General features: G+C 43.0%; 1 long non-coding RNA gene and 1 pseudogene across 2 annotated transcripts; one reads left to right on the top strand and one right to left on the bottom strand.

Annotated features, from left to right (window-relative positions):
• On the top strand, positions 1 to 1,989 carry LOC142939723 (uncharacterized). 2 transcript variants are annotated; one of them, XR_012950130.1, is made up of 3 exons: positions 1 to 33; positions 160 to 238; positions 323 to 1,989. It is a non-coding gene; the product is annotated as an uncharacterized LOC142939723 (long non-coding RNA). The 2 variants fall into 2 exon arrangements; XR_012950129.1 differs by lacking the exon at positions 1 to 33 and having other exon boundaries at positions 40 to 238.
• Positions 1,990 to 3,316: 1,327 nt separating this feature from the next.
• LOC142939722 (centriolar coiled-coil protein of 110 kDa-like) lies at positions 3,317 to 11,797 on the bottom strand (annotated as a pseudogene).

The following is an 11,797-nucleotide window of genomic DNA, read 5'->3' as shown; positions in this document are numbered from 1 at the left end:
TATCGCTCAAGACAGATGGTGTCTCAATCCCAGGTAAAGACAACGTTACAAAATAATAATATGATGACACTAAAATTACTCAAAATATTTGATAGAAATTAATAGGTCAACAAATTTCAAAAGTGAACTTGATGTTAACATTATGTTTTTGTTTTTTAGACGTTACATCGGAGCTTCTGAAGGTGAATAAACACTACAAAGAACTGCAGGGAAGCCCAGATCAAGAACCACTAATTTGGTAAAACTGTCGTTAAAATATCTACATAATGCCTCCAGATTGAGCTGTTCTGAATAATGCTAACGATGCTTTTTATTACACTAGTGCTGATCCGCCCAGCCCGGCAGCTGCACAGCTGACAACCAACTGAAGAGCCCTGCATGCACGCTGGTTAGAGACGTGAGGCCTCTGGATTTGGTCTCAACCATTTTTGTCAACTCATCTTATCCAGGTTCTCTTTGAGTGTTGTTTTGATATGTACTTTGAATTAGCTTGTTGTGAAAGACATAGAAATTCTATATTTTCTATCTTTTGTAGGACATTTTTGCTTTTAAATGATTAATGATCAGATGCAGACAGAAAATGTGTGTGGGGTACAGGTCTTAGAGACCGGTCCACTATGATGTCCCAGATACATTTTGTTTTAATGATTTAACATTTTTTTCTTGATTTCTATACGTTTATAGTCCAATTTTAATTGACATTCCAATGATTTTATGGGTGTTTAACATAAATCCTGAACCTTGATCACAGTACGTACTGTATGTTTAATTTTCAAAGAATGATCTGACCGTCTTTCTATTGTTGAAGTGTCCACCAAGAATGTCCGAGACACACTACACCCTAGAAACCCATCTTTCTATTCTGCAATTAAAATAATTGATACACCAAATGATTAACACCTGAGGAGCGAGAGGCGAGACCCCAAAAAGCGTTAAGGCAGCATCCTGTGGTTTGAGCATCTGGCTGACACTTACACAATTTAGTCTTCTAGGCGTGTTGTAGATTCACACCTAAACTGGCATGTATGAAACATGACCCCTGTAACCTCGAGCCAGACAGGAGGTCCTATCTTAATGTGTTGTTTGTATTTCATACAAGTTGTTTATCCTCTATTGTCTTTCCATTGTCTATGATGAGTTACGATCTATTGTTTATTATCAAGCTAAGAGTTGTATTTTCAGATATCAATATACTCGTTACATGTAATCCCATATTGTTTAGGGATGGTTCAATGATTTTGATTTAATGTGTGACTTTCTATCATTTACCAAAATATAATCATACGTGCTTGTAGTGTTGACTGTTTGTTAAAACTAATGAAATAAGTGAACTTTTAGTGAACCCACTCTGACAGGATGATTGACAGTCACCAGGAGAGAAAGGCTGTGAACTCAGGAAACTAATCAGTTAGTTAGAGAGACATCCTGTTCAATGGGGCCTGTGTACTGGAACATCCTGCTTCAGGCCGTAAAGTTAGAGAAGCATAAGAAGTGCTTTATCTGTGTAACAGACACACCGATATATACATTTTATCCTTAAAGCGTAGAACATGGGAATATACAATAAGTAGTTCTTAATGTCTCAGAAGAAGAGGACATAGGTGCAGGCAGTCAGCTGCATGGATCACAAGTTCCCACTACACACCTTCCACAAAGGGGGGGTTGTTTACCCTAAAAAGTAGGTCTGTCAGAAGTGATAAGACTATTAGGACTGTTCCGTCCAATGATTTGAGAATGATCTGTTGTCTACCATATATGGACCTAGAGGTTGCAGGAAGCACCAAGGAGAAGCGTATATATAGGAGACAGCAAAGGATCGAGGCTTTTTGGCCTTTTTTGGATGACTTCTGGAGGGTTCATACTCTTGACATTTGACATTTTGTATTAACTTTTACATCGATTTTTTGGTATTCATTTTTGTTAATCTTTTTCTTTCCTTTCTGTAAAAAACAAATAAAACTGGTTTGTATTTTGTGCATTCCAACCAAAGTCCAGTGTTGCTCATCTCTGGTGGGGTCCTCTAGTCTCCTAAAGGTCAGAGTGCTCTTCCCCTGGGATAGGCTGTCCTAAAGTTTAGTAAAGGTGTGTTGTTATTAATTAACGATTGATGGTAGTGGAATGTATTATGCTTGTTCATGCATTGTTCAATGCAAGTGCCACTTAATGATGCAAGAACATGGAACATGCGGACACACAGATGGGCCATAAATAGGGACGGGCATCATTTTGCACAATTATCAGTTCCTTTCTTATTACTGTGCAAGAAAAATAATAACTTAATGCAATAATAATTGAAAAAAAATAGAAAGAAAAGAGGGATCATAGAGGCCATTACATCAGTGGCATTACATCAGGCCACCACTAAAACCTGGTGGCTGAACTTAACTACCGACCACACTGCATCATGAGATTTGTAACTGTCATTTTCTCCCCTGTATTGCTTGTTGGGTTAATCCAGTTTCACTGTAAACATTTTATTTTAATTTTATAATCAGAGTCCAGAAATAAATGGTAATAAAAAACATTAAAAAGTCCCTTTTCTTTTTTTTAAAGAGAGAGTACAGCAATGTCATCAAACAACATCAAGACACTGAATACTTTTGACGTAGAAATGATGTCTGTGTGGTATCACAGTGAACTAGTGGGTGTACCAATTCCTTAACAACAATATTTTCTTATATTTAGTCTGACCCTCAGTGTTGACATGGCAGTCGACAATGAGGGAAAACTTACAGAGAATTTGACTCAATCGTCTCAGTAATTTAGTTTCACTCAGTGTTGCTGTGCATCTCCTGTTGTGTGAAGCTACATTAATGTAACAGTGCACCACTGTGTAAAAAGAAATATCACCAATGTTGAAACACACTGAAATGCCTCAGAGAAATGTAAACTCAGCACCATTTAATACAGAAACAAAGCACAAACAGGTACTTAAAGCCCTTGAACAAAACAATTATAATTCATGTATTATACTCACTTAAATACTTTCATGTGATTGTCAGCATGAAAGTAATTTTGTAAATTCTCTTACAGCTATAAGCACTCGATGTTTATGAACACAACATGGTAAATATATGCATGCTAACATGCTGCAGATAGCAAAGGCAATGCTCTTCGGCACGGATACAAATTATTTTCCTTTAACTCTGACCTTCTTCTAGCTTGCATTTAAATAGACTTACTTTCTTTTCACTTCTTTAAAGTGTAAAATGTGTCGACCAGACGATATCAAGCTCCCTGTGAGATGTGTGCTCAGTTCAGCTCTTTTCAGCTACAACAGTAAAACACAATGACATAGTGATGATGTATACCAGTGAGCTCAAGTATGGTAGTGAATACAATCATCTGAGTTTCAGATGGTACAATCATATTAGCAGCACAGACTGGACTTTCAGTGGGGCAAGGTTTGTATTCAAAGACTAAACAAATCAAAGTTCACAGGTCGGGGGAAGTTGAGTGATCTGTTAACCCAGAGAGTGCTGCTTCTTCAGGCTGTCTGAGCGCCTCACTCTCTCCTCTGGGGTCTTTCTGTACCAGCTCCTGAGAAGAAAAAGCCCCTGTCATACTTTGCTGACTTTAAAGTCATCTGTAAAAGCTGAAATCCAAACATTTCTGTACGCTGTTGCCTTCAGCAAGAGGCAAATAAAGTATTGGAATTACATTTCAGAGACTTCAGAGCTTAGGTCCAAAGTATACTGGAGCACATGGATTTAAGGCAACACACTTTATTAGAAGACTACCGTTCTGAAGCCAAGTGTGTCTTCATCAGAGTCAGAAAAAGTGTAATGCTTGTTAATTAGGACACTAGCAACCCAAAAAGCTTATCAGCATTTTCTGAGTAGTGGGGGTGAGGTGGAGTGACGTATCTCCTAAGAGATGACATATGGCAGTTTATGACAGCAAGATAAGGCACTTTGTGATTTTGGTGAAACAAGTCTCACCCCTGGCGGTTCAGCTGGCCTGGCACAGGAGAGTTTTGGCCTTGGTTTGGCTTCAGGACTCTGTGAATGAAGAAAGGATGTATTTAGAGAACTAATCTTCTGGGGACATTAAACACAGGAAATTGTAGTTCAGTCTAGAGCACCTGTTAGTAGTGGGGCTCTTTGGCTTCTGCTGCTTCTTTCTAGCCATTGATGGGGATTCACCGACCCTGGAGGAGCGCCAAACACATACAATAAAAACACTGCTGATCCCTGGAGCCCATCATCAAAAACATTAGTGTCTAAAACCAGATCTCATCTACAATGTAAGGCTGTGTTCCTCTTTCCCATCGTACCTCTTTTTCCTGTCCAGAGACCTCTGTGTGGCAGCAGACAGAACCACTCTCTCCTTGGGGCCCTTGGCTTTCTCCTTTTGAAACAGTCAGTAAGGATCATAGTTTATGACTGAAGCACTGACACTGACGGTATAAGACGAGCCACCAAACAGTGTTTCTTTCCTGTAAGTCACTTTGTCCGTGTGGTAATCAAGGTGTAATATAAATACAGTTCATCATGATAAGCTTTTCAAGTACCACCAGCTATCAGCAGGTAGAACAATTATAATTCATCTTAGCAGATGTAGCTACAACAACAAGCCATGTCTTGATTTATACTTTGGTAAACATTACACAAATTGTCCAGACGAATGCTTCACTGCTCACCAAGCACGAGTACAAACTCAAGTTAGTTCCCAAGTTCATACTGAGAGTGAAAAGATATCTGAACTTTTCCTTCACTTCTTCCTTTAAAAGAGGAGCAACACATGGATGTGTGATTGATTGGTTGACAGGTTACCATGTCTCGCAGCTTCCTCTCTGCTCGGAGCTCCCTGTCCTGCTGCAGCAATGCTAATCGATCCCAGAGAGGCATTTCAAAGAAGATGTCATGGATGTCATAAAGGGCTGCACGTAACTGCGGGACAAAAGAGGCACACATAAACATGGAGTAAGATGGACCTCTGCTGTCTATAGACAGTAACTACACGTTCATACCTGGGCTCTAACTCTCTCCTGCAGGGAGCGATCTTGTGCAGAGCAGGGGCCTCTCTTCTGTGGACCTTCTGTCTGGAAGGAGCGGATGAACTCCTGTGTATCCTAAGCACACATATATACAGTACACATTCATAAACACAGTTTTTCACTAACATGATGAATAATTTATTGATTAACTCTTATTAAAATCACATTGGTGTTTTCAATTAGTTGTGCTCATTTGTATTTGTGTGTTATTTGTGTTAAACGTGTAATCTCACCAGGACGGTCTGTCGCAGGTGTTTGACCTTCTCTGTTTTGAGCAGTCTGCGAGTGAGGAAGCCACGAATGATGGCGCCAATTCGACAGAAGGCTCTCTGCTGCTCTGCTGCCATAACCTGGACAACAAGAAGATACGTGAAGATGGGAACGTGAAGATATAAAACACAGAGAGGGTTTGAGAAATAAACGTCCATCTAATGTGTGTTGCGACTTCGCATGTAAAAAGAAAAGCCTAAACTATGAAACCGCGCCTAACCCCTCACCTACACCACCTTGCTCTCTCTCTCTCTCTCTCTCCCCTCCTACACCCACACACATACATACAGACACCCAGATTCCTTTCGCCACATGCTTGTTTGTTGCTTTTAGGTTTAGTATGCTTGCAATTGTATAATAGATGTTTGTTGATTTATAATATTATTGATTTTTGATTAGTATTGTTATTGATAACAACTGTTTTTTATGGTCAGTGCTGATTCAAACCATCACTGTTCACTCTGAATGTGGAATAGTACTTTTACATTTTTTAAGTGAACACCAATTTTAAGACTTAATCCACAATTTCGTTACTGGTCCCTGATCCCAGGGTGGTGCCCCATTATTATAAATATTTGTTAATAATCCTATTGATATTAATAATTGTATTAATATCAATAATCTATTTGTATATTTGCCAATAACCAAACCCGCTCCAGCCAGATCCCAACATGTGTAACTTATGCAATCACACACACCCTCTTGTCTACTTGTGCATACATACCAGACTTAGCCTCGCTCGAGGTTTGCTAACTGCCCATGTGGGTCCCCACAGATAACCGGGAGGCTGGACAGAGGGAGAGGACACACTGGAACTTACAGGACTGGGAAAACCTGGAAAAAGAAACATACTTTCAATTTAGGTGTTTGAACTTCTCTATTTTGAGCTGTCTGCATGTATGGAAGAGTTGTCCGAATAGAAGTAATAATAATAAGAGTTAATAGGCCACAACACTCTTTTTGTCTTATGTCAACACTGTTTTACAAACTCCAACAGAGTAATAAGTGAGCATGGTGAAGTGGTACCTATACTGTGTATAGGTGATAGCTCAGATGGTGTGTGCTCAAGGCTTAGTCCAGGGCAGGAAGGGCTCACAACAGGACGGCTGTCACTCACGGACCTACAATTCCACCCACAAGCATCCCCACTCAAAGGCCGCACACACCCCTGCTCCTTCAGTCTTCTATCTGTCTCCTCGAGCTCCTGAACACATGCGTATACAGGAGACAAACACTTCGGTGCTTTAACCTTAAGCAAAAGAGAATACATTTACACTTCAACATTGCAACTAAAAAACTAAATAATTCTTGCCAATCTGTAAAATAACTGATAAAGTACCGCACAAAAAATACATTTTCGGTATCTACTTCTATTTAGAATAGATAATGTGTGATTCCATGTGCTGACCAGACAGAGGTGCTGTTGCTCTTTCTCCTGCTCAGCCAGGAGGAGAGACATCTGCAAGGAATGCTCCTCCTCCAGACACCTTTGCATGTCCTCCAGAGCCAGCGCTCGCCTCTGGGTCTCCTCTTTTTTACCTTAAAAGTGCAATGGGAGAAACTGTGATCTCAGTGGAAATGACACATTTTCACTCTGTAGAGTTTAGTAGATACAGTGTGCATTACAGGAACTGTTCAAGAGAGACTCGCCTGTCTTGTTGGCTTGTGCCTCAGCTGCATTTCTGAGGACAGTTGGTGTGGTCCTTCCATTGTTTGTCCCCTGAGGGTCATCAGGCTCCATTCTGAGTGTGACCTGAGCCAAGTCAGAAGTCATGCAGGGCCTCAGCAGAGATGGTGAGGGATTATCTACCTCACACGACTGGTTTAAGGGGGCTGCAGGGGTGCGCCAACTTGGAGCCATCCGTGTAACTCCTGCCATGAAGCGAGGAACCCTTTCCTGGCTGCGGTCTATGTGCTCAACTCCAGAGTGGCAGCTATGCAGTTGGCTGTCCAAAGTGTGGCAGCGCCGGCGAAATCCTGCAGCCAGATGGTAAAGGTGTCCCTTTGGGCTAAACCCTGAGGCACTAATGGGACTACAGGGCTCCTGCACTGGCTGGTACCACAGTGGCTGGATCGACGATTGCCACTTTCACTATCCACTGAGCCCCTGTGACTGGGGGACATCATGGCCCCTGAGAGAGATTCTCCCCAATCTGCCATGCCAGCAACTTCCCCTGACCGTACTGGACTTCGGGGTATAAGGTCGGCTGGGCCGATGGGAAAATAAATACGGATGTTCCCTGTAAAAACTGGGCGTGGTTTTCTGGGATGAAGGACTGTTTAAAGCTCTGCAGAGTTACGTTCAGGTAAATGACCATTAGCTGTAGGAACCGATGGGAGCAGGAGAGTTAACAGTGAGACAAGGACTGCAGGATGTCCATGTCGGCTGGGCGTTTGCTTATACTGGCATGACACAATAAATAACATAACTAACACGTCATTATTAGTTATTACCCCACATTACCTTATTACCAAGCTGTCATAATAAGTGCTACAGAAGTCCCTTTATCTCAATGCAGAGGCAGCAGTTTATAATGATGCCAGACAACCTCAACAGGAAGTTACTGGTGAGCCTCTACTACCCTCTGGTGTTCACAGCAAGAAAAACTTAGTGTGGGTAAACAATGTGTGTCAACCTTGCTGCCCACATGCATGCACAAGAAACACACACCAGATTGTTCTTTTATTTAAGTGAGTATACCGATACAGCACAAATGATTTATTTCAAGATTTGATGTCAAATGCGAAACAAAACGTGTTAACTGGTAAAAGTGTAAATTTGTGAATGGCCTACAAAGAAAGAGAAAATTTCCAACACAAAAATATACATTCAAATATCTGTTTAAGATCTAGAATAAAAAGAAAGGCCTTCTTAAGGCTTGATCTACAGTTTATTATTATTTATTCATTAGCAAGGGTATTAAAGTCATATACTGTAGATTGAAAATGACCGAAATAGAAAACCAACTTAATCACAGTTGTGGATTATTATCAAGGAATCGGTCGATGGGAGAGAGGAGGTCAACAGGTCAAGGCACCCTACCTATTACTAGATTATATATATATATATATATATATATATATATATATATATATGTATCAATTACAGTACAAATTTAATTTCTTTTAGACTTAAGTTTACTGTTGGCTGTGCGTGAGTGAGACTTTGAGAGGCACACTAGAGGAATGCAGGGTCGGGCTCATAAAACTCCTACTTTTCAGGTAGTTTGCATATAATTTGATTGGCAGTGTTTTTAAAAGACATGTGACTTTATGTCAGAGTCCTGTGTCTCATGTAGTAAACTGTGTGCAGTGTGTTACAAAAAGTGTCACTTTGAATTGCAAATTGAATGTAAAGCAGAAAATGTGTTTAGAGTTTTGGAGACTTGACCTTTGGTTTTGCTCTCACAGTGTTAGTCTCAGTAATTGTGCTTTATGTGTCATGTTAGTGTGTTAGCATTATAAACAACTGTAATCACATAATCACAGAAGTGGATTATGTATTTGCAAATTTTGTAATAAGCGCTGACTTTTACTTTCAACTATTTATTAACTGTAATATTTCTAACCTGGGTGCTGTGGCTCAGAGTTAAAGCTGGTTGTCTTTCAATCAAAAGATCAGCGGTTGGATCGGATCCTCCAGTCCATGTCCTAAATAACCCTAAATAAATCAATGTGATGAATGGGTGTGAATGATAATAGGTCAGGTGACACCTGTACAAATACAAGTCTATTTACCATTTAACCTCATATGAACCATGTCTAACCTGTTTATGCCTTTGAGATAGTACTATTACAGATTTAGTAAAGGTGTGTTGATATTCATTCAAGATTCATGGTAATATAATGTATTATGCTTGTTAATGCTTCAAAGTGCCACTTACTGATGCAAGAACATGGAACATGCAGACACTCATGTAGGGACGGGCATCATTAATACTGCTTTTGGTCCAGAAGTTTATCACAACTCTCATCACTTCCTTTCTAATTACTGTCCAAGTAAAATAATAACGTAATACAACTTAAGTCACTATATGAACTTAAAAAATAGAAAAAAAGAGGGATCACAAAGACAATAACATCAGTGTCATTATATCAGGCCACCAGTAAACCTTCTTTTAACAAGTAGCTGACCTTGTTTGCCTAAAGGTTAGTTTCTCTTCAGGATAAACTATTTGCATGAGTTTGTTTGTTTTGGGTGTGTGCTTTGGTGAGTAATCTGCTGTTGATCCCAGGGAGTTATAAATTATTTGTACACACGATAGGAAGAATATCAGCGCACCAACAGATTAACTTTTTGAGCTATACTATATATAACTAGAAAATTTCGCAAGAAATTTTGACAGTGTGGCTTCTACTGCCCGAAGATATCGCAATATATACACGCACCGATGTTACCGGTAGTATCGTTCAGGTTCAATATACAAAACTGGTACCGTTTGCTTTCTTTGAGAAATTAGTGGTGAGATTTAACATGGAGTCTAATGTAGCAGTTGGTTGGAGTTCATGTCGCTCTGCGGCTCTTTGAGCCAAATGTGTAAGTCCGTTAGATTCCATAGACACTTTACTGCGAGCAGCACAACATTTCCAAACTTTTGGGCCATAAATGGTGTATAAGGAGTAAAAATTGTGGGAGCTGGAGTAATTTGTTTGGAAAAATCACAGAATATTTTCCTGCTCTGCTCCACTCTGACAGTTATGCCCTCACTCTAGCTCTTAACGAGCCGTGCAATACACCATCCATCCATCCATTTTCCTCCGCTTATCCGGGGTCGGGTCGCGGTGGCAACAGGCCAAGCAGGCTGACCCAGACTTCCCTCTCACCGGCAACATGTTCCAGCTCATTCTGGGGGATCCCGAGGCGTTCCCAGGCCAGCTGGGAGATGTAATCCCTCCAGCGTGATCTGGGTCTTCCCCGGGGTCTCTTCCCAGTTGGACGTGCCTGGAAAACCTCCAGTGGGAGGCGTCCAGGAGGCATCCTAATTAGATGCCCGATCCACCTCAGCTGACTCCTTTCGACGCGAAGGAGTAGCGGCTCGACTCCAAGCTCCCTCCTGATGACCGAGCTCCTTACCCTATCTCTAAGGCTGAGCCCGGCCACCCTACGGAGGAAGCTCATTTCGGCCGCTTGTAGCCGCGACCTTGTCCTTTCGGTCACGACCCAGAGCTCGTGACCATAGGTGAGGGTAGGAACGTAGACCGAGTGGTAAATTGAGAGCTTTGCCTTCCGGCTCAGCTCCCTCTTCACCAAGACGGTCCGGTGCAGCGCCTGCTTTACTGCTGCAGCCGCACCGATCCGTCTGTCGATCTCCCGCTCCATCTTACCCTCACTTGTGAACAAGACCCCGAGATACTTGAACTCCTTCGCTTGAGGTAGGCACTCCGTCCCCACCTGGAGGGAGCAATCCACCGGTTTCCGGCAGAGCACCATGGCCTCAGATTTGGAGGTGCTAACTCTCATCCCCGCTGCTTCACACTCGGCTGCAAACCGCCCCAGTGAATGCTGGAGGTCACGATCCGAGGAGGCTAACAGGACCACATCATCTGCAAACAGCAGAGAGGCGATCCCGAGACCCCCGAACCTGACGTTCTCCACCCCCAGGCTGCGCCTAGATATCCTGTCCATGAAAGTCACGAACAGGACCGGAGACAAAGGGCAGCCCTGGCGGAGGCCAACACCCACCGGGAACGTGTCTGACTTATTGCCGAGAATGCGGACACAGCTCCTACTGCAGTCGTACAGAGACCGGATCGCCCATTGTAATGGGTCCGGCACCCCATACTCCCGCAGCACCCCCCACAAGAACCCCCGAGGGACCCGGTCGAAAGCCTTCTCCAAGTCCACAAAGCACATGTAGACTGGTTGGGCAAACTCCCAGAACCCCTCCAGTAGTCTTGCGAGGGTAAAGAGCTGGTCCACTGTTCCACGGCCGGGACGGAATCCACATTGCTCCTCTTGAATCTGAGGTTCGACAAACGGTCGGAGCCTCCTTTCCAGCACCCTGGCGTAATCCTTCCCCGGGAGGCTGAGTAGTGTGATACCCCGGTAATTCAAGCACACTCTCCGGACCCCTTTTTGAAAATGGGATCCACCACCCCGGTCTGCCAGTCCATGGGCACTGATCCCGACCCCCATGCGACATTGAAGAGGCGTGTCAGCCAGGACAGCCCAACTATGTCCAGCCCTTTCAGCATCTCAGGGCGGATCTCATCCACCCCCGGCAACTTGCCACCGAGGAACTTTTTGACTACCTCAGCGGCCTCTGCCAGTGTTATGGGTGAGCCTCCCCCTAGATCTTCAGGCGCTGCCTCCTCTGCAGAGGACATGTTGGTCGGGTTTAGGAGTTCCTCAAAGTGCTCTCTCCACCGCCCGACGATGTCCCCTGTCCGGGTCAGCAGTCCCCCCCCCTGCTGAGAACAGCCTGGGGTAAGCCCTGCTTTCCCTTCCTGAGTCGTCGGATGGTTTGCCAGAACCTCCTTGAGGCCAACCGAAAGTCCTTCTTCATGGCCTCACCGAACTCCTCCCAT

This window comes from Anarhichas minor, unplaced genomic scaffold, assembly GCF_050575085.1.
Source record: "Anarhichas minor isolate MPS153535 unplaced genomic scaffold, ASM5057508v1 ptg000107l, whole genome shotgun sequence".
Lineage (NCBI taxonomy): Eukaryota > Metazoa > Chordata > Actinopteri > Perciformes > Anarhichadidae > Anarhichas > Anarhichas minor.
The sequence above is the reverse complement of the archived record's forward strand: the minus strand, read 5'-3'. Positions and strand labels throughout refer to the sequence as shown.